General features: G+C 46.1%; 1 protein-coding gene across 10 annotated transcripts in view; it reads left to right on the top strand.

Moving 5' to 3' along the window:
* LPP (LIM domain containing preferred translocation partner in lipoma) overlaps positions 1 to 26,953 on the top strand; it is a 443,377-nt gene that overhangs the window by 27,627 nt on the left and 388,797 nt on the right. For 5 of the 10 annotated variants that reach the window (XM_030574715.1, XM_030574714.1, XM_030574721.1 and 2 more), the window contains one exon: positions 7,167 to 7,281. The gene's annotated coding sequence lies outside the window, so the exon portion shown is untranslated. Of the gene's footprint in view, positions 1 to 7,166; positions 7,282 to 11,533; positions 11,637 to 13,881; positions 13,970 to 14,005; positions 14,060 to 26,953 lie in introns of those variants that run through there. The other 5 variants (XM_030574726.1, XM_030574717.1, XM_030574720.1 and 2 more) reach the window with 3 other exon arrangements.

Below are 26,953 nucleotides of genomic sequence, written 5' to 3'. Positions count from 1 at the left end.
GCTGAACCAATGGATTTCCTGGGTGGGTTAGTTTGAATGGAGATTGGGACAGGTGGCGACCCATTGATTAGGGTGCCAGCTGACTGCTTTTTTAAAGAAAAAATCAACCTGGTTGGAGAATCCGTCTCCGCCTCCTGATCTTGCGGCTTTTGGAGGGGAGTATTGGATGATAAAACAAAGCAACAAAGACCATGAACTTTTAATGTAGCGTTGGGGCCCGATGATGACCTCATTCTAAGCCTCTCACTATATCTAAGTCTGAAACTATGACAATTTAGTATTAAAATGTAAAAATGAAAGAGAATGGCTAATGTTCACTCATCCTAGGGCACTGTGCTATTACTCAGGAGTGGGGGGAAACAGACATTTCTAAACCAGATGTAGAGATTTACTGGTACTCCTGAGTGCCTTTTGATTACACTCCTTTTTAGATAATGGATGATAATGCCTTTAAAAATACGTAACCTCTCTAAAGGTTGGTGATGTTGGGAATCAAAGTGGATTGTGAGATCTGGTGACCCATCAGAGTGAGCCGGTGAAATGAAAATTGCTTTAATGAAAGTGCATGAATGAACAAGATTGTCCAGTAGTTTAGGTCCAAAGTGAGAATTTTGCTTTAATAAAAATCTAATATAAAAGCCCCCCAAATTATTTATTTTATAGCAGTAAATTCTTAAGGGCTGCCTTGTGCTTATTGCTGTACACAAATGTGGAAAGCGGCAATCTCTGTTCTGAAGGGCTTAAAATACATACAGATGAAGGAACATTTATTTTTTTCTAACACAAACCCTGCTGCTCCAATATGTTCACTTGTATTGTAGTAGGTCTTTGTAACGCTGTTGTAGGAGGTGTTATACAGACAAACACCCTGCCCTAAGAGATTGCAATCTATATAGGATCTGGCTAAATAGGGCACGGGGCTGGGAGTCAGGAGGTCTGAGTTCTGTTCCTGGTTCTGCCACTGACCTGCTCCATGACTTTGGGCAAGTCCCTTCCCCGCTTTGTGCCTCAGTTTCCCCTTCTACCCTTGGCTTGGCTTGTCTGTTTAGATTATAAGTTTTTGGGACAAGTACTGTCTCTTGCTATATGTCTGTAGACTGCCTGGCACAATGATGCCCCAATCTACCATATTAATGATAGTCTGTGCAAGCCTTTGTTGGTTTTGGATTTTAAAGTATTCCCCTTTGAAACCTAGACCTTGCAACTGGTTTCTTTGTTGGAGGGGAGAGGAGTCCCAGGGGAGAGGCAAGTGAAAATGACCGGTGTCATTCACAGGCTAAGGGAAATGCAGACAGCAAATGGTGAAAAGTCAGTTCAGCGGTTTTGGAAAATAATCTGCTTTCAGTAATCTGGGTGTTTATTAGCCACATGGGGATGGGGAGATGGTTAAAAAAAAATACAGGGCCTGATTTTGTTGTCAGTTGCACACAGGTGTAAATCCTGCGTGACTGTTGTTGGCAACTGTAGGTCCGTGCAGAATCAGACCCATGATTTTTATTCTGTCAAGGTCCATTTTAATCAAGGTTCATGATGACTGATCCCTCTTTCCTTCCTCACTGCTCACCTCTGGTGGCTTCCTTCGAACCTCCGGCTCACTCATTTGTTCATCAGGAGCCTCTCCATGATGCACATCAGTTTCCCTCGCTCCTCAGCCTCCCCTCCTGCCTTTCTCCTCCTTTCCTCACCTGCCTCCAGAAGCAGTGGTGTGTACATTGTAAATAACGCCATCTGTAAGGGGGCCAGTATCATACTGGGGCCCCACGAGCTGGCAGCTCACGATAGCAGCCCTGTGCTTTGAGGAGCAGTCTGCAGAACCCCAGCCCCCTACTCTATCTGCAGAACTGCAGGGAGGGAGAACTTGTGGTCATTTTTCCGTTCTGGGACAGAAGGATGGAACTGGAGAAAGGAGCCACTCGGGGCATGAATCTTTTCCCTCGCTTGGTCCCTTCCTATTGGGTGCTTGGCTTGCGAGGGCATCCTAGTACTTGTCCAGTGCAGCCTGAGCCCTTCTGTTCTGGACTGCTCCAAAGGAATGCACTGCGCAATAGATCGATATGGTCCCTTTTTGGGGGACAATTTTATGACCATTGGGAGTAAACTTGAAGCTTTAGTGTAAAGTCAAAGTTAAAAATTGGTAATTTGTTCCTGCAGCCAGGTTTGCTGGCTCAGGAATGCAGGCAAGGATGGAAGTGAGGTCATGGTTTACATAGGAAAGCTCTCCTGCCCTGATATATGCAAAGTCCTGTGGGTGAGATGCTCCTCTTGCTGGAGCTAATTTTACCCATCAGAGCTGATGCAGCTGGCCCATACTGCCAGCTGTCTGACATCATCCTTCCTTTTGCAGGATGTCCTGAGAGCACAGCGGTGGTGAGTCCCTGCATGTCTGACATGGACACTCCGGTTGTGGTTGATTGAAAAGCCATAGTTATCAGAACAGCTCGCTGCTGGGCACGATAGATTAGGAGAGTGCACACTTCATCACGAGCAGAAACCCAGGGCTACCTCCTCCATTGCTGTAAATTGGCATTGACTTCAATGGAACGGTGCTGGTTTACACCAGTGGAGTGTCTGGCCTCCTGGTTTTCTGCAGCAAGCCCCCCTCTGAGAAGGCAGCAAGTGAGTGGTACCTGTCACTCTTTGACTTGATTCACTTCTCAACAAGGGTTGGCCAGAAGAAAATCATAAAAACAAAACAAAACACCCCACCCCACCCACTTCCAGGTTATATTTTTTTGCATTATCATTTTTTATTGAATTCTTTTCAGAAAAATTATTGTTATCAATGTGTATAAAATATTAGATCCTAATAAACACAGAAACCAAATAAACTTAATAAGGACCCAATCCTGCAAACAGTTACTTGGTGAGTAACTCAGTGGCACTGTTCACATGAGTGAAGTTACCCAGATGTGTAATTGTTGGCAAGACTGGGCCCTAATACCAGATAGGCCTAATCATCATGCTCTGAATAAGCAAACTGAGCTGCTTGATATAGGCTTCACAGTCAGTGTTCAGCCACCAAAAGGTAAGTGGCCTGGTTTTTCGGAAGTGCTGAATATCCTGGAATCTCATTCAAGTCCGTGGAAGTTAAAGGAGCGTAGCAGTTCTGAAAATTAGGCCATTTATATTTAGGAACCTAATCTTGGAGATTTTGGCAACGAATCCCAAGCACTGGACACGAGGTGGGTTAAAGTGTAAGACCATATCGGCCTAAATCCTGCAGATTTTTAAAGCATTTTTCATTTCAATCGAAACGGTCAGATGGAGGTGGATTGAAGTCTAGGGACAAAGGGAGGCAAACTCATTTCCCTCCTCCTCCCCAAACGCCTGTCAATCAGACACCAACAGACCCTTGTTAATTCACACTGGTAACTAATTCCTTGAGAGCTTGTCTACACATCATTTTAACTGTATCAGTGTCCTAAAGGCGGGACAGTCCCTCTAGCGCAGACGCGGTTACAACAGTACAGCTGTTCTTTACCAGAAGGGGAGTAAGCTACACTGGTATAAGGCATCTTCATACCAGTGTAACTGTGTCTACATCAGGACTTTGACTGGTATCACTATTTCGGTTTAAAAAAATAAATCACACCCCTAACCAAAATAGTGACCCCAGTAAGGCTTTCAACTGTAGACCAGGCCTTAGCATGGATAAATGTTGTGAATTAGCAGAAGAGTGAATGAGATTTTTTTTTTTAAAAAAGGCTGCTACATCATAAAATAGTTTTGACAATTGCCACTTTAATGGCTGAGATTTAGTGATTGTGGGTGCCTCAATTTTTGAGTGTCCAACACACGAGACAAGGGGGGTTTATTTTCAGAAAACCTGGAGCACCAGTTATCAGGTTTGTTATGTTGGGCACCCAAAAAAAAAAAAAAAAAAAAGGAAAAAGGAAGATAGGCCGTGGCAAACAGCATCCCAAGGAAGGGCCTCAGACAAGAGGTCTGAACCCAGCAGAATCTAATCTCTAAGATTAGAATGTCCCATGGCACAAACCCAGAATGAGTGAATAAACAGCTGACTCCCAGTTGGCTAAGCACATGGGACCCAGCAACAGACTAGTGTTTGTGCCGGGGTAGGCAACCTATGGCATGATTTTCATGGGCACTCGCACTGCCTGGGTCCTGGCCGCCGGTCCGGGGGGCTCTGCATTTTAATTTAATTTTAAATGAAGCTTCTTAAACATTTTAAAACCCTCATTTACTTTACATACAACGATAGTTTAGTGATATATTGTAGACTTATAGAAAGAGATCTTCTAAAAACATTACAATGGGTCAGCAACCTTTCAGAAGTGATGTGCCGAGTCTTCATTTATTCTCTCTAATTTAAGGTTTCGCGTGCCAGTAATACATTTTAACATTTTTAGAAGGTCTCTTTCTATAAGTCTATAATATATCACTAAACTGTTGTTGCATGTAAAGTAAATAAAGTTTTTTAAATGTTTAAGAAGCTTCATTTAAAATTAAATTAAAATGCAGAGCCCCCTGGACCGGTGGCCGGCAGTGAGAGTGCCACTGAATATCAGCTCGTGTGCTGCCTTTGGCACGCGTGGCATAGATTGCCTACCCCTGCATTACAATGTATAACTGGCACGCGAAACCTTACATTAGAGTGAATAAGACTCAACACACTACTTCCGAAAGGTTGCCGACCCCTGGTCTGTACACAGTGGTAACATTTTAAAAATATTTTAGTTAAACCTGCTGAACGCAAAGTCTGATGGGAACTGTTTTAAAACCAGGTCTGGTCACAGGAGCATTATCTACACAGAGTTGCCACTGGCATTAATGCTGGCTCAACTGAACCAATATTAGAACTAGTGGGGAATGTTCTGTAGATTTCCCCATTGCAGATAAGATCTCAGGGCATCTTGCCAGGAGCTGAAGGGCAGCACCTAAATTGCATATAACTCTACATCAGTTTTACATGAAATGTAAACACACACAACCCTAATATTTGCTTGTACTTGTCTCCTCTTTGATGGATGGAGAGAATTTGCCTGTTGGCTTAGTTCATCCGCAACAACAGCCTGCAATTTTTCATCTTCGTCTGTACCGTGCAATAAGTTGAAGAGGCCAGTAATGGGCTACGTTTTAGGCTATTGTAGTCTGTCTGTGGCTTGGCTCTGCCTGTTTTAAGTTATAGGTCTGGTGACGCCTGCAGTAAGTAGTAGGAAGGCTGATAACTCTGATGTCTCTTGTTCTTGAACATGAGTCAGATCCTGAGATGCATCAGTGCTGGGCTGAGTCACAGGGAGTGCATACTAGGTTTGATCTTGGAAGGTGCTGAGTGCTTTGACCCATTGCAGCAAAGCACAAGGAACCGTAGAAACATAGGGCTGGAAGGGACCGTGATAGATCATCTGATCCAGTTCCCTGTACTGAAGCAGGACCAAGTATTGTCTAGACCATCCCTGGCAGGTATTCGTCTAACATGCTCTTAAAAACCTCATACGATGGTGTTCCACAACCTCCCGGGGTGATTTATTCCAGGGCTTAACCATCCTGACAGTAAGGAATTTTTTCCTAACGTCCAACCTAAATCTACCTTGCTGCAGTTGAAGCCAATTTCTTCTTGTCCTGTTCTCTGTGGTTAAGGAGAACAATTTATCACCCTCCTCTTTGTAACAGCCTTTTATGTACTTGAAGCCTGTTCTCATGTCCCCACTCAGTCTTCTCTTCTCCAGACTGAACAAACCCATTTTTTTCAATCTCACCTCATAGGTCATGTTTTCTAGACCTTTCCTCATTTTCGTGGCTCTCCTCGTGACTTTCTCCAGTTTGTCCACATCTTTCCCATCGCGTGGTGCCTGGAACTGGACACAGCACTCCCGCTGAGGCCTCATCAGTGCTTATAGCTTTAAGGACGTGAATAGTCCCATTGACTTCAGTGGTACTACTCACGGTGCTCAAAGTTGAGAACGTGTCTAAGTGCTCTGGGTGGATCAGGGAAGAGTGCTCAGTAGATTACAGGAGTGAGCCCAATGCACATTAACGACTTTTCCACACTAGGGGGTCTGCTCCTATTGAAACCAGTGGCAAAATACACTCCTTGATGTCAGTATTCCAGCATCAGGCTATTGGTACAGAAACAAGCTACTCTTAAAAAGGATATTTTGCAGATGAGAGGGGAAGGAAATTATCCTTCCTTTGGAATCTGTACCCTTTACAGACCTGTTGTGGAAGCAATGGAAAAGGTGTCCTGTTTGTGGGAAAACTAGGTGCCTTCCTCTTCCATTACTATAAACGGTCTAGACGTAACCACTGGGGTTTTACTACTTGTGATAGAAAAATATTTCCTCGTACGTAGCACAGGTGGGAGAATTGCAGGCCTCAGCTGAGTGGTTCTAGCATCACAGCCACAAATGGAAACTGTGCAGCCTGAGGAACGCTAGTGGTTGCCTCAGCGTACCACACGCCAACACATCGGTCATGGGGGTTGGCCACACTTGGAGTGGCAAAGCCAAGATTAGAACCTTACTCCCAGTGCCCTACTCTGACTGCTACAGAATAACTCTGCTTACATTTTATGCAAGGGTGAAACTGCCACCATCATGAGTTTTCAGGGCTTCTCCTAGAAGGGCAGCAAAGTGAAATGTACGGGAATTGAGTCAGGTTCACTTAGCAGCTGCGGTCCCATAGCAAGAGGACCCGGCATGTGGATCCAGCCGAGGAGGAAAGGGAAAGGCTGAGAAAAGCTGCACTAAAAGTAATTCCATGTGTGTATTACTCTGACTGTGGAAAATGTCGGGGTTGAGGATCACATCCGGCCCCCTAAGTGGATAAGGTGGGGTTTAACAGCAACAGAGCAGCCCAGATATGCTTGCCAGCAGATCATATTCACCCCCCTCCCCTGACATCATTTGTGTTTCTTTCTCCTGCAGTCCCCCCCACCCCTTCTCAGAAGTTAGCATGTTTTATGAGCATGGTGCCTTGAAAGTCTCCGTCACTCACTGTCCTGGCTGGCACTAGCTGTAATCTTGTTCACAACGTACAGATGGTGGGTGTCCTAGAGGAATCCACATACTAAACCTCCATCTGATTTTGCAGTACAAGGGAAATGTGCAAAACATCCCAGAAGTAATGTGGTTTAAATTGCAAGCTTTGGAAAATAATTGTAGCGAGGCCTGTTCATCACGGGGATTAATTGTGTGTCTTTCCAGGGCTGGGAAAGAAATCCAGAGTTGTGACTCAGGAGGAGACTTTGGAAGGAGGACACCCTGAATATCTTCAAAGTGCCTTTCTGCATTCATCCAGGAGTGTTCAGCGCCAGAACTGGTACGTAGACCTATTTCTCGTCTACCCCGGGTAATTCTGTGCTGGTTTCTCCCCAAGAATTCCAACTCGAGACCCTTGTTTGTGATTTTTCATAAGGAATCACAATCACTTAATGGAGATGGAGGCTCATTGAAGTTTTGAGACACAGACACTAACTTTGTGCAGTGCTGAATGCCCTGGCACTCGGTGCCTTCTGTGGTGGGGAAGCTGAGAGCTCAGGTGCTCAGAACCTCTGCAAAGTTATTAATGTTCAGAGCCCTGGGCTGAGTAGAATTTTAGAGCTTCTGTTGTTCTCGCTGAAGTGGGTGTGCTGAGGTCTGATACCAGATGTGTCCATGATATATTTGAGGGTGTGTGTGTGTGTATATGTAAATACATAAAATGTAGCAGTGGATATAGATGAAACATGCATGTGCAGTACACAGTGATGTGTGTGATATATAAAGTTTATCCATGTGTATGCACGTGTGTAATATATCATCTGTGTTTGCATGTGTGTAAAGTATTTGTATGCATGCACACATGTACTCTCTGAATGTGGAGCCGTTTCAGAGCTACGATGCAGCCTCCTAGGGAAATGCTTCTGGCCAAGATGATAAAAGCCAGCTCCTGCTTTTCTGTGACTTCTGTCTATATTAATTCTTTGTGACCCAGTATTTGCCTTTGACTGCAAATGGGAGCAGTCACACACCTTTGTGTTAGCACATTTGACAGCGCATAGTTTGTCTGCAAATCTGACAGCTTCTTTTGAAATGCACCGGATCCTCACCTTCTGCAAGAGGGCCTGGCGTTCGCCCTGCGTCTTCCTGCGACGCTGCCGAAGCCCCCAGTGGTGTGCGGGTGTTGCCGCTCGTGCGCTCTGGTTGTGGAGACGGTTATGAATCAAATGTACTGAGGGATCCTGGTTACATAATGTCATTTAGGTGAAATTGGTCGTGGCCTGAACCACTGGCCTAGTGTTGGGTGATCTGTGCAAGGGGTTGGGGGGGATTTTTTTTTCTTTTCAGTCTCTGGGATTTTGCTTCCTAGGCTAGCACAGATTGGGCGTGTGCAGGGAAGGAACAGTTTGTGTTGTACATCAGTGATCTCTATCTGGCCAGAGTTTCTCCCTGGTGTGCTGAGATGCCTTGCAGTCTTCCTTGCAGACAGAAGAGTTGTCAGGCTAAATAGGCAACGTAGTAACGAAAAGAGAAAGGAAAAATTGGAGCAAGGAAAGTCAGGGGAGATCCTGGGAGCTGGGCCCAGGAAAGTGCGGCTGGTAAACAGACTCTGAGGGCATTTTGGTGTCTAGTATGCTCATGTCACAAAAGGACGATGCACGTATTTGCATGTAATACAATGCTTTTCGTGCGCTCTCAAGGTGCCATACTGGCTGTTTATGTGGCTCACTCTGCATACTACTGGTACGCAGCCATCTTTCGGGGGAGATTAGCACTTTATTCCAATTGAATTGGCATCGTTTAAACTTGCTGGAAAGTCGCGCTCCCAAAACAGGCTGCCTGCCAGCCCGGATCATTAACTTGACCAGGATGGGTTCGGTCCCCGGCTTTCAGCCCATTTTTCTCTTGATACATTATCTCTGGTTGAGAGTCCAACCTTTCCCTGTAAGGTCACGGACCCATTAATCCCATGCTGCAGGTCAAGTGGCAGTAAATCATGTCCTGCCAGCCCCTGTGTAAATCAGATGGGCGCATTTACATCCAGCGTGCCTCCGGGGTTCGTTCCCTTAGCCCCCCACTCGCTGCAGCCTATGTTCCTCTCATGGTTAGTAGGGCAGGTGGGTGATTTCTCTCTCGGGCTGACACAGCTGATATTTCTCCTCGGTGTTGCGGCCCTTTTCCTGGGGACCTCAGCCTGTTTGTGCTCTGAGTCCTGATCCACAGAGGGACAATGTGCTCCTGTGGCCCCTTTTCTAACACCTGCCTCGCTGCTCTCTGTGCTTGGCGTGCCGAGGCTTCTGCTGCCCGTTTCATGTGCTTCCTGGTGTCTTGCTCTGCATTCCTTGGGCAGGTGGTTTTACAAAATCCATCCAGGCACTGATGTGGCCTTCATCACCACAATGGCAGAGAGCCTGCTCCCACTGATACCAGGGGATTAGTCCTTGAATGGGATGGAATAGACTACCCCATACGGCCTTGGTGCATTAGGAATGCGCCCGGTTCCCATGTCAAAGACAAGTGCAGCTGGCACCCCTCTGAGTGTCGTCACTGGGTTTTAAAAAAGTAATTCAACAGCCACCTCCCAGGAAAGACCTGTCCCAGCTGCCTGATGAAAACGAAGTGCTGTGCTGTCGTGCATCCCGGTCATTGCTCTTTGAATTAATGGTTGCCCATGTTAAGTCTCCTTACATTTAAAGAGGGGTGTGTGTGTGTTTTTGTGCATCTCTGTTTTGTGGGTGCATTCTGCCTCGTCAAGCTTTCTGTGCAGTGGGAATGGCATTTAAGCTACGTTTGATTCTCTTCCTAATGGGCAAGATAACTCTGGTTTCTCCAGAGCAAAGGTGCTCATGTTCTCCATCTCACATGACATCGGAACGATCATAACCTTGATCCCTGGAGGCCTTGGTACCCTTTGCTGCCTATCTTAGGTATTTATTTGGCCCTCATCAGTGCAGTATCTTAGCAGTTCAGATGTGTATCCTCATGACACCCTGTGTGATAGGAAATTGCTGTTATCTCCATTGTACAGATGTGGAACTGAGGCACAGAGAGGCTAAGTGACTTGCCCAAGGCCATACCGAAAATCTGTGGCAGAGCATGGAATTGAACCTGGCTTTCTCAAGTCCCAGTCTAGCGCTGTAACCACTGGATCATCCTTCCACTCTGTCTTGGCCCTTGGATCTTTTGATATCCCTCCAGAACCGTTCTCTCTCTCTCCAGACAGAAGGGTTATAGAAGTTTTTAGTCTGGGTTTCCCCCTTGGGCACAGGCATTGGGATCTTCTTCCCTTTCAGCCATGGAGCAGCTGCACCTGAAGGGAGATTCGTGCTGGTGAGCCTGCAGCATTAATACCCACTGGCCACTTACCACTGTCGGAGCGGTTCTGCCAGGGATGGACAGCGTTAAAATCCAGCCAGGCTCCGTCGGATTGCTGCATGGAGGCTGCGTGGGAGGAGCACTGCATCAGCCCAGGTCCCTCATGTTGGCTGATCCAGACACCTCTAACCCTCCCTCCGCCATCCCTTGTAGTGCATTGGCACTATACAGCCCACTACATGGGATTCCCGCAACTTAGGTTCCATTGGCGGAGCCTGTTGAGAGGGTATATCCGGTCTCTGTGTTTTTTTCAAATGTAATAAAACCTAGGTCATGTTTCCCCTGTAGACACCACGGGTCAGAGATCTAAACCAAATGCTTTGGCCTGAAATGTGTGCGTCTGGGGATGCACCCCTGAGGGTTTGCTATGCCAGGGAGTCTGTTGCTGTGACCAGGCCATGCTCTCTCTTCTCCTGGCACCACTCATGGTTTGGATCATGCTCCTCTCTTCCCTGGTGAGCTTTTCGGCTGTGTCCTGTTTGGGCTGCTGCTACGAACCTGCCTGTGCGTTGATGCCTTGGCATGGAGGCCAAATCTACCCAGTCCCCTTTGAGTAGTGTTTTTTTTTTTTTAAACTTACAAAAGATCTGCTTGGTCTTCTGCAAATTGTGGGAACTTGACCCAAGTTCCCACAATTCCCCAAAAGGAGTCTTGATATCCCACAATACCCTGCAGCGAAGTTCCCCAAGGCGCTGCATCCACCCATGATATATGGGACGCTAGGCTGCCTACCCACAGTGTGGTGCATCTTTTGCTGATACAGTCTCTTCCAGGGAGGAGGCATGGCACCAGCAAAGGCCGATAATGTTCATAGCAAAATGCCAGCAAAATGCTGCTGGCCTGTCCCTTCTTTCCTCATCGGTTGGTTGCTTTCTCCCCAGTACACCGTTGCAAAGGGAATTAAATCCGCTCGGCATGTTGCACTTCGAGCCGGGAGCTTCCCAAGTGCAGACCCAAGGACTGCAATGCTAGTGGGGCATGCAGCGTGGTGTGCATCCCATGGAGTTAATAATTCACACACAGGCGGAATTCTGTCTCAAGATGGGCAAGTCGTCCAAGTGGCAAAGCTAGGGAGAGAAGGGTGGTTTTTTTGACATCCTTTGAAGTCTTGATCTCCATATTTGGAAATGTTTACCCATCACACTGGTCTATTGGAAGGGGAGGGGAGGTGACTCAGGGTTTGAATTCCTGTTGTAAGGTTTTTTTTTTTCCTCTCTTTTCCCCTTGTTTTGGAAGCCAGTTGTCGTCAGTTTTCAGCCCTCTTGCTCCTGGATCTCATTCCTAATGCCATCCGCTTTAGGGGGCAGCCTCTGAACTCCAGTAAGTACATGGTTATTGCAGACGCAAGGGACTTGGTTATTTGTGTAGGCAGATGGGTTGGTTGGGGAGGAGGTGAAGCGTGTTATGTCCTGTAACCTGGTTTATTGAGCAGGAGTCAAAGAGAAAGACACCTCCTGCAACAATGAGAATTACCTGGTGGATCCAGCTCAGAATCAACACCCAGGCTCTGTCATTACCTGAGGGCTTAATGTTTGGCTGTAGATGGAAAGATCCTTTAAGTAGGCTCCACCTCCGTCCTTTGGTTCCGTGGGTTAATGCAGCAGGACAGTAGAGTACTGTAGAGTGAAATACATACACGCCTAGAGTAGCATTCAGCAGGTAAAACACAGCTTATGTGCAATTTTGGTCTCATAAGCAACTGCGTCTATTAATGGGGCTATATAACCTGCAGATATATTTGCTGCGAAAGTTAATATTTAACTACATTTATTGTGTAGCAGGAAGAAGTTAAAGCGTTTTAACAGGCTGAGGTTTTTTTCCTCCCAAGTTTTCAGTGTATAGTTTTTCCTGTTCTTTTGTGTTTTCCTCTTTAGTATGAGTATATAATCTGTCCGATATCACAGCTATCCGATTTCCCCCCAGCCCTTCCTTTCCTGAAAGGAAGCTACAGAAAGTCAGTGCTAAAAAGACCTGGAGCATTTTGTTCCCTGTTTTATTTGTGGCAACTAAAGCCATGCCCAGGAGTTTGGAATTTGTCCCTGTAGTCTTACTGCCTGTTGGATTCACTATTGTGTAGCATCTGCAGTGTAATTTCTTTCTGCCCAGAGATGAGGGGGATAGCTTTCAACGTTGATTCTGAATGGGTTGAACGCCAGTGAGTCCTGCGCTTCTAATGGAGAGAAGTGTCCTAAATCTTTGAGCTTGGGAGGGGCATGAATGGGGAGGGGTTTAAATCACTGGTCATGATCACGGATATCTATATCTTCTGTCCAGCTAGTACATTTATAGACAAACTGAGTCTGTTTTCATCATACTTTCCCTATTTTAAAGTGTAGAGCTAGAATGAAGGTTTTATAAAAATTATCCTCTTTTTTTCTTTTCTTTTTTTTAATTAAGGGAAGGATTTGCATCGGTGCTAACTTATCTGGACAAGTGATTTGATCATTCTTGGCATCAAATGGGCATCTACTTTGTGTCGAGAGTAGGGTATGACTCAAAGGGCATTCAGCTCCTGAATGATCAGTCTTGCAGACACTGACGGTGTTTGGAGTTTGCAAATCTCAGTTGCATTTAAACCTATGTCTATTTTCAACGTATCATTGATATTACTGCAGCTCTTAAAGGCTGTAACTGAAATGAGTGCCCCTCTGTGCTGTGTGCTAGACCTATGGTTTCAACCTGCGGTCTGCGGACCCTGGGAGTCCGCCTACTGCCTAAGATTTCCAAACAGGTCCGCACCTCCATTTGGAATGTTGTAGGGGTCCGCAGATGAAAAAAGGTTGGAAACCATTGCACTATAGCAATACGTAGTAAGGGCTAGTTGTGGTCCCAAAGAGTGTACAGCTTCTGAATCCTAGTCCAATACCTGAACCCAAAGACCATCCTTCCTTCTCTGTGTGTGTTTATATAAACATGCTTTCCACCAATGGGACTGAATGCTTTCAGTGTCCTCGGTGTACTGTGCTTTCTGTACCTTTGACTCCTGAGCCTTGTAGGTTTCTGCAAAGTATGCTATCATTTCACAGCCAAACACATCCGTCATTCAATCATTCTTCTGGTTGGAAGAGGAAAGATCCCTCCAGCCAAGCACGCATGGGCCTGCATCACTCCTCAGGAAAGCCAAGCTTACGTCCCCGCTTTGGGTGCACTTGGAAATCTGTTGTGGGCCCAAAATTCTCCAATCAGTGGATGCTGAGGCTGGGGCTTTTGAGGGAGGAAAAAATCAGATTTGTGCCAGGGCAAGAATTGTTCATCTGATTCTCCCCTGCCCCCCGCCACTGCTTGCTGGAAGAGAAAATGAGCAAGGCAGTGAGGCCTTGTTAGGCCATTGGACAAGATCTGGGCCCCAAGACAATACTAGAGAGAGGAAAAGGCATCTCATCAGGAGAGCCACATTTTTAGGTTCTTTCGCCAGCTGTATGAGTACAAAGATGGTGTGAAGTTTTATATGCCTCTCCGGCTCACTGTGGATGACTTACTGCATCTCAGCACCATGAGGGCACACACTGGGCGGGCGTGAGGGTTAACTGGTCCATGGAGGCTGATCTCCCCTCTCACTTCGCAGTTGACCTTTTTCCATGTCTGGGCTGAGACCTGTTGAGCAAGGCAGCACCTGGGAGCAGCTGATACTGCCGCTGTCCATGAAATCCCAGGTGGGTGGATAACCAGAGGATTGCAGCCTCCCAGAGCAGTCAGTCCAGCCCACCTTTCAAGAGACCAGGCAAACCCTGTCATCACTGATGGTAATCATGCTCTATGATGGATGCCTCATCAGGGGTTGGCATGAACTCCATGAATGGAGCCATTAAGGAAAGCCTAGTGAGTTAGGATAATTGTCACAGGATATTCCTGTGCCTGATTAACAACTCTGTACTCTGGGCTTGCACGTCAACGTGCTTACAGAGCTCCTTATAGAGCTTTAAATGCGTTTCTGAAGCATTTCTGGGCTGGCTCAGCAGGGTTAAATGCTTTGTCTTCCGTGGTGTGTGGGAGGAATTGGCTTGTACGCTGTGTTTCATCTCCGTGCTGCAGCCTGGTGGAGTGATAACAGAACAGCCCCTGGGCTCGCCGGGCACAAGACAGCGCTGCATTCAAAGCGTTCTGTTGTTACCGCTGCACAGTAATAACTCAGGTGCTGCAGGAAGAATAAAAATTCACTGAGCTATGCTAGCTTGGGAACCTTTAAAACTTTCCTGGTGGAGGTAAGAGGAAAACGCCAGGTACCAAGGTGATGGGTGCCTTATGATATGAAAGGGGTGAAGAATCTATCAACTTGCATAGACTGGATGGCAGAGTTATGGTCCCGTATTGTGTCTTTGTAATGATACTTTGCACCTCTGTAACTGAAGATTTCAGAATCCTTAACAAATATTGAGTCAAGCCGGTGAGCCAGGAGTGGTATTGTTATCCTCGATGTACAGATGTGGAGACTGAGGCACATGGCGGTTGTGACATAGCCAAGACAGCATGGGAAATTTGGAAATAAAACACAGATGTCCTGATTCCCACAAGCCAATCCTCTCCCTTATGTTAAGCTCCTTTTGATCCAGGTAGCTGGAGCTTTGCAACCTTAGGCTGAAAACTGCTATTACTTATAAAGTGTTATTTTTTTACTAGTAAAATTACACTCCCACTGAAAATTAATGCAGCAATTACTCAAAGGAAAACTGAAATCTGTGAGTATTTAATACCACTGACGCCTGTTGTCAGTATATGATGATGTGATCCCAGCAACATATCGTTATGGTAGGAATTACCAGGTAGTGATGTTACTTAATCTTAAAAGTTTTTTTTTCCTAGCCTGTGAGTAGTGTACGGGCTTTGAAGAAATGCTGTATTGTTGTTAGCTCTGTGATCTGGTTCTTTTGTAGGAGATGTTGCAAGCAGCTGGAGAGTTGACTGCCTTAATCTGTCTAATAGAATCAATTCTTGGGGCAGGATTGCTTTCCTGGGAACCAGGTATTGGTGTTTGGGATGAGATTTCTGAAACAGCTTGTGTGCTGTTTTTGATCACCTCTATTCAAGGACTGGGATAAATAAAGAAGTTACACTAAGAACATACCCGGACTGTGCATCACCAATTCCTCCTCCAATAGGAACCTGACCTGCAAAGTCCCCAAATCTGCTACTGCTTGGTAGAGAGGGCACAATATTGAGACTCATCAGTCTTTAAAGGCTTTTCTAACATCCAGCTGGCTCCCTGTGCTAGGAAGGAAGCTGGTTCTTGCTCTGGGCTGGTTGTGTATTGTCAATCTCCTGCTCTGCAGATATTGCAAAGACCAGTTCCAGCAGAGCAGTCCACTGTGGCAGCTGTTTCCCTTCCGTATAGTTTTTGTTCTTCAGATAAATCAGTCTTCATCAGTGTAGGCAATTTTTTTTTCTAAAAAAAGAATTGTTATAATCTTTTGAAATTAAAACCAAAAAGAAGGGGGGGGGCTGGAGGGGGCAGTAAATGGATGTTAAGAAATAGAAAACAATCAGTTAAATAGTACGCTGTGTGTGTAATTTTTTCCTTGGCAAATTGCCGTGAAATTGAAGAGCATTTGTCATTTCACTTGCATTTGAACTTTGCCAGTGGATTGTTTGCACTTCAGTCATTTCACAATGGGTCCTCGTCTTTGGTACCTCTCCATGTGCCTTTTTAAAAAAACCAACCCCCCCCCCAAACTCTTACTACCAGCAAGAGCTTGTAGTCAATTGGATCATCTTTAGTGAAAGGTGATTTCACGGGAAATGTGAGGGTGCTCCAGCAAAAATGGAAGGAATCATCTGTTGTTCTGGGGGTGAAGCTTTCCATCAACAGTCACGAAATATGTACAATTGTGATACTTTCTGTCTGGGAGGGATTTACAAACAACGCAGGCTTGCCACACCCCTAAAAGACAGGAAAGTATTTCTCAGCCCCAGTGTACCAATGCGCATTGCAGAGAGTGGGTAAATAACATGTCTGAGATCACACAGTGGGTCTGTGTCAGAGCCAGGAATAGACTTTGGGTAGCTTGACTCCTGATGGTGGAGTTGAGCCACGAGACTATTGTGTATCTCTGTAGGGCTTCTTCAGGAGGTATTTTTACCAGCAAAGTGACTGTTGCTAAAAACAAAAGACTAATATTTTCAAAAGAACCAGTGATTTAAGGGGGGCCTCAGCTTTTACTACAGCGCTACATTAATGTGCACTAGGGCACTTTTAGTTTGGCTCAGTTAGTGTGCAGCCAGCATGTTGGTGCACTTAAGAAGTCACACTCCTCTGGAGTGCATTGCTGTGCTGTATAGACAAGTCCTGGGACCTCTTCAAGGTTGCTGATTTTCAGGAAAATGCCGAGGCCGCCTTCAGGTGTCTCAGGCTGGGCACCGCAAAAATGAAACCTCCAGAATCACTAGTCACTTTTGAAAACCGTAGCCCCAAAGTTCAGCTGCTTGAAAAAGCCACGTTGCAGTGGGTCATGGAATTTTTTCCTCATCTCTTCAGCTGTGTAACCTTGCCCAATAGTCAATTACACATATGATAATGTTGCAGAATAACATACACAATCACTGTATATACTACAGTAGGAGTTGGTCACCAGCCAGCTAAAACATTCAGCACAGGGCAAGCAAGCAGGTTGCCTTTAAAAGCAGTCGATGTTCTGTACTAACACAGCGTATAATGAAGCCTGCAGGTTTACAGCATGTAACGTGATATGTAGTGTGTTAATCAGGATAGCGGACGAGTAAGTGCTATTGAAAAGTATTGTAACATTCTAGAATCATCTAACTCCTGAAACATGAAACAGCGTCTAGCACGGTGGAGTCCTGGTCTATGGCTGGGGTCCCTAGACGCTACCACAATCCAAACAATTAATACTTGTAATCATAACAATGGATGTTTTGGGTTGTGGTCCTGGTGTTGATCCTGACTAGCTGTGTGACTTTGGGCAAGTCCCTCATGGCCGGAGCCTGCAGTTCCCGCATACTTCGGCAGCTTTCTGGAGGCTCCGTGCTTCAGATTGCGTAAACTCTGTGCCTTATTTCCCCGTCTTTAAAGTGGGGTTAATAACTTCCCTCATAATGCACTTCGAGCTCTTCAACCAACGGCATTATCAGCCTGACCCTCTACTACTAGGGTACGTCTGCACAGCAAAAAAGACACTCGGCAGCAAGTCTCAGACCCCAGGTCCGCTGACTTGAGCTTGTGGAGTTAAAAACAGCCGTGGAGATGTTTGAGTTCGGGCTGGAGCCCAGTTCTCAAACCTGGTGAGAGGTGCTGAGCTTACACGTCTAGATGGCTATTTTTAGGCCTGCATGGAGAGGCTGAGTCACTTGACCCAGGCTCTGAGACGTGCTGCTGCAGGGTTGGTTTTTCTTTTCTTTTTGCGGGGTCGAGGTACCCTTGGAGTCTGCAAATATATTGCCATTGGGAGCAGGTTCTAAAGAAGGGCAAGGTGTGACTACTTGTCTCCTAGTGTTGTTGAATCAAGGTAATGTTTTCAGAGCAGTATGTTTCAAATCCATGAGCACGTTCAACATGTGTTGTGGTCTGGAAGCTCCTTTGATATCTAGCCCTCTACTTTTGTGTTTGTAAGTTGCTTTCTTGGAGGAAGATGCTTATAGACTTGTCCATGCCATTGGGCATTAGGATCTTTAGAGAACAGGGAGCTATCTCTTTGCAGTTCAAACAGCAGTGTGAAGGGGACATTTTTCAAAAGTGGCCATTATAACTGCACTGACCAGTCTGATTGGTAGGTACAAGGCAGCTTACTTCTACCTCTGCCTCTTTTTGCCTGTGGATGTTGTCATGTGGAAATGTATGGGATAGGCTTGCTACCTTTCTAATGGCTGGTAACTGGACCCCCAAGGCCCTGCCCCCTGTTCCGCCCCTTTCCCCCAAGATTAAAAAAATGGACATCAGGGCTTGTCAAATGGCACCTGGACACACAAGCCAAAACCCGGGCCGTCCAGGTGAAAACCGAATGGATGGGCGAATCGTCAGATTCCATTTGGAATGCTTGTGCTTAAAAATTCCTGGTTTGGTCAATGCTGAAGTTTTAGGGAGGTGCACTTGGATAGGAGGGAGGATATTTTTTGTGTTGTGTTCTTCATTTGCTAGATGATTGCTTTGTCTACGAGTGCCCTGAATTGATTTCTAGTTTCCTGCTAATCAGCGGGCTGGCAATTACTACCGCCTCTGATTGCAGCAGTGATGCCCAGGAGAGCTTTCATGTCCCTGAAGGTTGTGCACTCTAATCCCTCCCTTTCTCAGTGTACAATTTGACTATGGCCGGGGGCTTTTACAGCTTTGCCCGAAGGGTTTCGATGAGAGTCCTGATAACACAATACATTGTTATTGAATACGGCGGCTGACGTACAAGCTACATCTGTAACACTGGGTTAGTTATCAGTTAATTCTATGTGGAGCAGCACGAAAGGGCTAGGAACTGTTTGGGTTTTTTTCAATGAAATGTCAGTGATCAGAAAACTTCGATGTGCTGGAACAAACCTGTTGTGGAAACGTATTGGTTTTGCCAAAACTGTTGTTGGGAAGGCTATTCAGCACCGGGTTGGAATTTCTGAACAGCCACAGAGAAAGGGATCCCAGAATAGCCAGGAGCCTGCGGTCGGGGCCTTCACCTGGGAAGTGGAAGACCCAGGTTCGGCTCCTTGCTCTGAATCAGGCAGAGCTCCACACGGAGTGTAGGGAAGGTCGTTTTTGGTGGTAGGAGCTGTGAAGGAGAAATCTCAAAATGGCTGTTGAAGCTACAGAGACCAGGGACTAGTCTTGGAGCTAGTCCAGAACAGGCCCATGAAGGATTTTCAAAGCAAAGAGGGCGTTTGAGATGGAAGAGTTTGAAATGGACGAGTTGTTGGAATTCTTGTAGGCTGGGGTGTGTCTGAGAAGTGGGCAGGGGCTAAGGTCCAAAGACCTGGGTCCGAAGGAGGCCAGAGAGCAGAGAGTTGCTGTAACATAACCCTAAGCCTTGGAGTATCTTCTTTTAAGATAAGGAACCAGCTGATTATATGAACTCTGTCAACTGACTTGTGAGCACTCTTGACCAAGGATCTCATGCTGCTGAAGGTCAAGGGACGCTGATTCTGTTGGGTGACTGCTTTATCATTCGGAGACTTTTGGTGCCAAAGTAGCCAGCCAGCCAGTTATTTTCGTCGGCTCAGCGCTGACCGAGGGATTGGATGTTCATCTTCCAAAGTGGCTTTTGCTTCAGGCTCATGGGTTTTTTGTGGGAGTTTGGCTCTACCATTCACCCCGGGGCCAGTGTTGTACACACAACCGTTCCGTTCTTGTCTTCTCATTCCGATCCATGCCAGAAAATCCAAAGCCAGGTTTCAAATAGTAAGATTTGTGGGCCAGATTCTCAGTTGGTGGAAATCAGTGTGGGGTTGAGTGGAGCTACCCCGACTTACACCGGCTGAGGATCCAGCCTTGTGTATTTGCTATCCCAAAATCTTAATGAAAATGGAGTGAAAATGGGGTCTGAGGTGGAGGTTGAAAGTAACACAGTCTAGTCTTTTCTAGCTGTGGATAAGTGTGCTGCTCACACAAGCTTCTGCGGGTCTCAGGGTTTGAGGTTGTGGGTTAGCAATATTGGTAAAGCTCTTACTTCATTCACCTCCCCTTCTCAGCCATTTGTGAAGAATGTTGATAAATGTAAGTAATAGTCCAGGAGATAAGAGATAAGGAGAAATAGTCTAGCAGTAACCATCTTTAGATTAGCATGCTGCGGAGAAAGCAAACATAAAGTGAGCTTAATGTTGGCAGCACATGCAGAGCTATCTTGGAATGCTGATATTATTTATTTATCATTTACACAGCCCTGTACATTTATATGGCACTTTACAAACAGAGGAAGGACCTTGTCTCAGAGAGTTTGCAATCACTGCTAGAGGGGGCCCAGGTGAGGGAGGGTGTGGGTGGACTGCCGGAGAGGAAAGCAAGATAAGGTGGGTTGCTGGAAAAAGGGACTTCTGTGGCAGGGGATTTGGAGGCGATGGAGCCTTCGGAGAAATGGCTGGAGGTTGGAAGCTGCCAGAGGAAAGCGAGTAAAGGCAGTGTAAGGAAAGGAGATTGAGAGACTGGGCAGGGAGTGACGAGAAGAGCAGCAAAAATGACGACTGGGCTGGGAGAGGGCTCAGACTTGAGAGGAAAAAGTGAAATTTTAAGTATGTGCTGAGGAGTGCAGCTTCATAATAACTTAGTAGCAGCTGAGTTTAAAACATCTTAAATTGCCAGTTATCTCGACTCCTTTCTTTTGGTCTGCAGTATTATATTTTGAGGGGGGAGGGGAGGATGAGGAGATGAGTCATTTCCAAAACTGAGTGGTACAGAGCATTCTGTTTCTTTTTCAGCACGCTGCAGTCGGAAGGCCTCTTTCTGGGTATGGTGTGCAACAAAAGCTGCCTTCAGTGGGAGCAGGGTGGCACTTGGGTGGGTGCGTGTGGCTGGCCCAGGAAAGTGTCTCCCTGCCGTCAGGTGCCAGCCTTGTGCCTGGGCACGGAGGGTGCCTTGGAGGAGTCCGCGAAGAGGCCCCCGCGTGGCGGTCGGGAGACTGTGCCTAGCTCAGAGCATGCCACAGCCTTTCCTGGTTGGAGGAGCCATGTCCAGATCTGGAGATGGTTGAAAGCATCCTGGGGCACTTGCCAGCCACCTCTCAGAGACAGTGTCACTCTTAACCCTTTGCAGCTACTTGGCCGTGCATTCTCGCTGTGCAGCCTCAGTGTCTGCCTTCCCGGGTGACGGTGGTGAGATGAACATTTTAGTTCTGTCTTAGGGCCCCTGTTACCCTTGGTATCTGTGGTTTTCCTCCTAACACCTCTCTGAGGTGGGGACGTGCTATTATCCCATTTGCTCGGTGGGGAGCTGAAGTGTGGAGAGAACAAGTGACTTGCCCAGGGTCACACAGAAAGTCTGTGTCAGAGCTAGGAGCTGAACTCAGCACTCCTGAGTCCCGGCTGGTGAGACAGAACTAAATATACAGGCAGTCCTCGACTTTACAATGTTCGACTTAAGACGAGTGGCACTTACGATGTTTCTGAATTGACATCCTGATTCGACTTACGGCCATTGGTTTCGACTGAAGTACTCTCAGTCCTGCACTGGAGTGGATTGTGGTTCCGAGTTATAGCGTTTCAACTTAACGACGCAATTTTCAGGAACCAATTGTGTCGTAAGTCTGAGGACTGCCTGTAACTTATGCAGGTTTGTGCATGTCTTTCTCTTTCTGAATGGGAGGTGATGGAAGAGAAATACGCAGTTCAGAACCTCCAGCAGTGCAGAGCCACTGGACTGTACCTCTCCTAAATTGATCTTTCTGTGACTTTCATTTACTCTGATTTTAAAGACGCCTTATCAGTCTGGTCAGGCCCCGAAATGTATCGTCCTTCTGCATATAATACTAAGGCTTTGGCAGCTTTTGCTGGATGCACTGGGATTGCAGCTACCCAACCACATCTATGGACACCTGAACTTCAGCAAATGGCCTGCTCCGTGATCATGGTTCCCTCTTGCATTCTGTGAAAGAAAGAATATATGAAAACCTGTCAAAAGACAGAAGAAAGTTCATCATGCTTGTTTCAGGCCTTGCTTAGGTTTTCCCACCGAAAGTCATGCTTCTTGGTGTAAGCTGCTCATTTCCCAGGGTTAGGAGGGAAATTTCCCCGATGTGCTGCCTTGCACATTGAATAGGATGTATAGTTATTTGATCTTCATTTGAGCCATGAGACATTGAGCTGAGTCAGAGACAAAGTACTTGATAAGACCAGCATTCTGAACTGCCACGACAAATCCTACTTCCTGGGATTACTACAAGAATATTTCTGGGGTGATCTTGACTGACTGACTATTATTCGCACACCTGTCACGAGGTGCAAATAGGGCCTCAGATACTGTCATTAAGCCAGGCTAAGGAAGAGATCACTCCATGACCGCTAGGTTTGCGAGGAAGGATTGATGACCTCAGAGGGGCCCAGAGTTGCCAAATTTGGCTGTTTCTAAGCTGATGAAGCAGAAACTGAACTTTATTGGCTCCAAAGCACACAAGAACTGTTTAACAAGCAAATAAAGACGGGGGAGAAAAAGAGAGAAGCCCAAAAGTGGCTTTGGGTGTTTTTTTAAGTGGTAAAAATGGGAAACTCTACGTGTAGATAATTAACTTCCATTTTCGCTATTTGAACAGAGCTGTATTTAACAGATAGGTAATCAGCTCCTGTGGAAAAGGTTCCAGTGACTCTGTACTCTGCATCTTTAATGACCTCTCCTGCTTAAGTATCTGTACTGAGAGCCGTCTTGCCGAGGATGACATTTTCAGAGAAGGCACCAGCCCCTGCACTTGTGGGTGCAAATAGGTGGGTGTAGGAAACGCACACGTAGGTGGACAGTTTCACCTGTCATGCAGCGAGGCCAAAGTCAGACATGGCATTACCCTGACTTCAGTGGACTGTTATTTGGCCTTCAGTGTTGGGGGGATGTGTGTGCATACGTTTGTTTCTGAGTGGGAGGTGATGGGAGGGAAATGTGGTGTTCAGAGCCTCCAGTGGGGGAGGGCTATGAAGCAGATTAGTAATAAAAATGTTCAAAACTACTCTGTCAAACATTTCTGAAATGGGATATGTATGTGGCATAAAATGGGAGTTGATGTCATGCGATGCAAACATTTCACTGGAATGAGCAGTGCTTTGTAACTTGTGAATAATATGACCGGGCCCGTAAAACATTTATGCCAGCATCATCATGTAACAGGGATGCACATGTATGTGTTTGCATAAATTAATGCAGGGATAGGTCCTGAATGGTTATTAGCAAAGATGGTCAAGGGTGCAATCCCATGCTCAGGGTGACGCTAAACCTCTGACTGCCAGAAGCTGGGAGGGGAAGACAGGTGTGGATCACACCCATTGTACTGTTCTGTACATACCACCTAAAGCTCTGATACTGACCACTGTTGGAGACAGGATACTGGGCTAGATGGACCATTGGTCTGACCCAGTATGGCTTTTCTTGTGTTCTTATGCATATATTTATATGTTAAAATGCACGTTCATCTGCTTGTGATGAGAATTGTGCTGGAGTGTAGTGCACCCTTAAATACATACACCTTATCTACGTAAGGCCAGATCCGTAGCAGGAGTATGTTGGCTTATTTCCACACCTCAGAAAATTCTTCTTTTGTCAAGGCCATTTTTTCATAACTTTTAAAGTAACTGTTTTGAACTCATTGTAGTTTTAAAACTCCTTGAAAGCTTGACACAGAGACGTTTCTTCCTTAAATGCATTTACTCTGTCTTGGGGAAATTCTCTTGTCGCTTGTGAGTGCTGGAATTTGTGTCCCAATCTCTTCTTGCCAGGTGATGTCTTCCTTCCCCTAGTAAAAACACAGAGTTGGTTGGACCCCCTCAGCCTAGAGACCAAGTGTGTGTTAATTTGCCCTACGAAAACACGTAAGTCGGTGCTTATTTGTCTCTGAATCATTGTCCTTGTAGCCTTGAATAATGTTCACATCAACCCCATGGAGCTGATCCAAGCAATCATTTCCAGCACAACCAACAGCAATAGAGTTAGATTCTTGCCCAACCCTGGATGACAGAAACAATAAAGAAAGAAGAGAAAAGAGACACATCTTTTTTTCCTCTCTCTAAAAGTCTGTTTCCTCAAAACCTTGTTTTCACAGAAGACTCTGTATTTCCTAGAGTCAACATTTCCATGTCTGACACACACACACACATACACACAAATTAAATTGCAGAAAGGCAGCATGTGGTCTGGCGTGCTGCCAGGCAGAGCACGCTCTTTGGGGTTATTATTAGGCAGATAACTGTATCAAGAGCTGAAGCGTCATCTTGTCTCTGAAGGCTGCAGCACTCCGTGTTTGAAATGCTGATATGTTTAATGCTTATGAGAAAATTTATTGTACTTTCTCCAATAACTTTTTGCAGCAGTAACTCGATGTCATAGGAGTTCCTGGGGGAGATGAGAGCAGCTCCATTGAGGTCCACAGCTAGAATTGAGGTTGCAGAACAACGTCCATTATTGCCCACTGCTTTTACCTGCTCCTAACTTTAATAAAAACACACACAGCTGGGCTGGAATCCTACATGCTTGGAGCTAGATGTACCCTGTGGTGAATTAAGTTCTTGCAGACCTCATGGTAGATAGAGGGTGGACTCAAGAAGGGATTGTGGGGAGTAGAGATTAGTGGCTTTATGGATAAATTCAGAGAATGATATTCTGTGTATAAGAGGCATCCGAAAGAATACTATGGGAGAAACAGAACATTGAATCTGGCATCATCAGTGTAGCAGAGAGGGTAGGGGGATGAGGAAGAAGAGATGAGCGGATTAGCAAGAAGGGATAGAGTTGTGAAGGGCCTTGGAAGTCACGACGTGGAGCTTGCTATGACAGAAGAGTGGGGAGCCAGTGGAGGGATTCACAGCACAAGGTAATGTGGTCAGAATCACAGGCCAGGAAAGTTCTTACAAAGTGCTATGAGATCTTCAGAAGCATGTCTCTGTAACGTTGCTAGATTCGGTTTGTCTCTCTGTACTATCTATATCTGCGTAGGTCTATATATAACACACCAGTGGGAGGTATTTTGGCTGATGCACTCACAGTTTTGAGCCACAGCGAGAGATTTAAAAATATCTTCCTGTTCTAGGAACATACACCGTGACAGATGTCATCCAGAGGGGGAGTGGCTTCCAAAAAGGGAACACAACATTAGTACTACGAGCGTCAGTATTCTAGTCGATGACTTATTGCTTAGATAGCACCACAAGATGTGTGAGTTCCATGATTTCTGCCTGTCAGAATTTTTTCACACATCCAGTCAGGCAGCATCTGTCTCTCCTCTCTCTAAGTTGCTCTTTCATTCCTAATGAACTTTCCTAGGGTTTCTAAGTAGAAGCCTGGCAAATCAAAGCTAAACAAAACACAGACAATGGGTGGGCCAGGAGTTCATTGTTGTTTATATTGCAGTAGCACCCAGAAGCTTGCCCAGGGTCGAGGCCCTCCAATTCACTGCCTCAAGGTTATTATTTTATGGTAGCCTGTCATCTAGTGGCCCCATTTGAGATCGTGGCACCATCGTGCCAACCTGGTAAGAGACAGTCTCAGCATTAGTGGGTGAACCGGGAGGAGCAGTTTTTGTCTGTCCTCCATGCGGAGGTGTAGGAGTGTGTGTCTGCTACCTAGCATTGCAGAGCATGCATAGTGCAGCTGGAACATTGAGAAAGCAAGTTCTGCTGCATGCGTGCAAACAGCAATGGGCGACATTCTCTTCTGGAGATGTTCTTGTCCTGTGCTCATCGCTGAAGCATCCAGGTGCCTTCTAAACAACGTGACTATATATCTGGGGCATGTTTTGTTCTCTCAGCCTCTCCCCGGGTGGGAAGAGGGTGTGCAGGAGAGTGACTTGTTTTGGTAGGGTATCTTTTTTTTAAATGTATATGTTGCTATGTATTTATGCTAGAGAAGGCGGCAAGGCCAAAGGCTTATAACTTAGCCAAACCAGGATAGATCTTTTTAGATTGTAAGCTCTGTGTTTTGTCATTCTACAGCACTTGGTTCAATGGAGTCCTGCAGGTCCATGACTGCAGTGTTTAGGGTCTATGGAAATACAAAGGATAATAACAAAGATCATAAAAGGCATGTTTGACCGCAGAACCACCTACCCGTCCAATTGCTACACCAGACTTTGGTGGTGGAAGAGTTGTTTAAAATCTACAGTCATGGCATCAAAATTTCCTCATACGTGTTTGGGGAGGGAGTGGGCAGCTCTGGGAGAACGGCATGCCATCCCAGCTGTCCCAGAATCTTGGGGATCAGAGATGGAAGAGTCTCATTATGCCCATCTCCATACCTGGGTAGGACCCTTCCCGATAAGATGCTTTTGAGTGTTTGTTCAGTTTAACTGTATGGGTCACTAGCAAAGGCACTGTCAGATGCAGGCTGCTTTGTGGGCCAGAAAGTTTGACTGCCCTTGCGAATGGTCTTTCATGGAAGGCTTTGCCTTTCAGATGCATCTCATCTACATTTATTTTAAGAGTGGGGTCATTATAACCACTGGGAGAAGTTGTCCTGTACTGACATCAGCCAAAGTCAGCCTGCTCTTCCTCTGCCTTGGTCACTAATGAGGAGGCTTTGGATGTCGGTTCAAACACCAGGCTCTGGTGAAAATATTTGCTGTGTCCTTCCACTCCCACGTTGAGGGTGGGAATGGAAAAGGGTTTAATAAATCAGCACAGGAGAATTAATAAAAGGCAGGGACACATGCACTCCAGTCCAGGATACATGCACTCAACTCCAAGATTCTGTCTGTATCTTGGAGCTGAATGCATGTGTCCCTCCTTTTTATTAATTAATTTATTAATTTCCAGGTTGGAAAAGTCCCAGAGAGGCTTCTGAATTTCCCAGAGTTGGTCTCTTACCTGCCCAGCTTGCTGTTTCCAGCCATAGACTTCCCTTTTCCCTTCCTGTCTGCCCACCGGCTGGCTGGTGCACGGGGGCAGCTGGCCATACGGCTCAGAGACGCAGCTCTGGGAGAACGGCATGCCATCCCAGCTGTCCCAGAATCTTGGGGATCAGAGATGGAAGAGTCTCATTATGCCCATCTCCATACCTGGGTAGGACCCTTCCCGATAAGATGCTTTTGAGT

The sequence above is a fragment of the Gopherus evgoodei genome, chromosome 9 (assembly GCF_007399415.2).
Source record: "Gopherus evgoodei ecotype Sinaloan lineage chromosome 9, rGopEvg1_v1.p, whole genome shotgun sequence".
NCBI lineage: Eukaryota > Metazoa > Chordata > Testudines > Testudinidae > Gopherus > Gopherus evgoodei.
The sequence above is the reverse complement of the archived record's forward strand: the minus strand, read 5'-3'. Positions and strand labels throughout refer to the sequence as shown.